General features: G+C 38.2%; 1 long non-coding RNA gene across 1 annotated transcript in view; it reads right to left on the bottom strand.

Annotated features, from left to right (window-relative positions):
* Window positions 1-270: 270 nt before the first annotated feature.
* Window positions 271-1,557, bottom strand: part of LOC122872071 — a 15,888-nt gene continuing 14,601 nt past the window's right edge. The window contains exon 4 of the long non-coding RNA XR_006377004.1: window positions 271-389. This is a non-coding gene — a long non-coding RNA (uncharacterized LOC122872071). The remainder of the gene's footprint in view (window positions 390-1,557) is intronic.

Genomic DNA, 1,557 nt, shown 5'->3' with positions numbered 1-1,557 from the left:
GGCAAGTTTAGAAACGAGACAACGAGCTCACCGTTGTTTAGCTCTCTGGCCATCGCTGTAACCTCACCGATCTTCATCCCCTCCAGTAGTCTCTCTTTGCCTTTCTCATTCATCATTGTCAGCTCGTATTTTTCTCTCCCGTCATCCGGCATGCTAGCAATCCCCGCATAACTCCCGCACAGCTTTCTTCAATTCTGGCGTTGTAACTTTGCCTTCTCCTTGCAATTCCACACACACACGCTAAGTTTTATCAAACTTTTTAACTGTTTTCTTCGTCTTACTATCGATTGTTATCTTCTCCGCTTTTCTATCGTTATTTTCCCTCTGTGTCCGTTAATCTGTGCCATTGTGGATTTGACTGTCTCTCTTTCCGTTGCCATGTTGTCCGTCTGTTTAGCTTAAAGAGAAAAAAACACCTCAGAGAAATGTTTTAACGCTGAAGAAACAAAAGCATTCCCCCAAACAGTTACAGAACTGTTGGGGATTTAAACAAAAACTATTTAACTGAAGATGCCCAGTACTTATTCTCGATAAAACCAATTTAAAACTAAAAAGAGAGGAGAAAAAACCTCTCCGCTTCTCTACTGTGCTCTGCTGTTTGCTTATGCCTACTCAACCTGCACCATCCGTGTTCAGAGTGGTATGGCCGCAAGCAACAGTTGCACTTTACAACTGTCCCTTCTAAAGATGCTGCAAATACTATAATTACAAACGCTATAATTCAAGTCGAGCGCTAAGCTGCTCTGCTTTACAAAGATCTGTCTCCCTGATGAAGTAGCAGCGCCTCTGCTGTATCGGAAAGAGAAGTGAAAAGCTTACAGCACCTGGTATTCCCAAGCAGTCTCCCACCCAAGTACTAATCAGGCCCAACCCTGTTTGGCTTCCTTCCGAGATCAAACGAGATCGGGGGCGGTTTTTTTTTTTTTTTTTTAATTTTGTTTTTTTTATTCCAAAACAATAAAAATTACAATTATTCTTATACAATCACTTTTACATCACATATCATACACCACCTTACATCATACCTTTACATTAAATAATTCAGAATTCTCCTTCACTTCCTGGCAGCTTCCACATTAGATCTTTTAAAAACACAACAAACTTGTGGAGTAAAACCTGATAAAATCATCTAACATATTTTCACCTTTTAAAATACACATAAAGTCTTTCCATGTACACTTCGACTTTTCTTTTAAACACACTCCAAACATCCAATACAATTCCTTCCTTTTTTGCCACAATTCTCCTTTCCCATATCGCACTTTTCAACAACATTAGCCACAGATTTATAAACTTTTTGTTTTGACACTTCCTTTCCCAACCAAACATCACCACTCTGTTCCATTCTATTCTATTTTCATCCCAATCCACAGTCAAATCTTGAACCACACATTTACCTTTCTTTAAAAAATCCACCAGTTCTTTACAATATAAAAACATATGTAAAATCCTTCCTCCTTTTCTTGGCACACTTTTACACATTGCATTTTGTTCCAACCCAATTTTGTTTAAAAATATACTCAGTAAAACCACTTTATGTCTTGTAAAATACTCCAA

The sequence above is a fragment of the Siniperca chuatsi genome, linkage group LG24, assembly GCF_020085105.1.
Source record: "Siniperca chuatsi isolate FFG_IHB_CAS linkage group LG24, ASM2008510v1, whole genome shotgun sequence".
Classification (NCBI taxonomy): domain Eukaryota; kingdom Metazoa; phylum Chordata; class Actinopteri; order Centrarchiformes; family Sinipercidae; genus Siniperca; species Siniperca chuatsi.
Note: the sequence above shows the minus strand (reverse complement) of the source record. Positions and strands in the feature narration are given on the sequence as shown.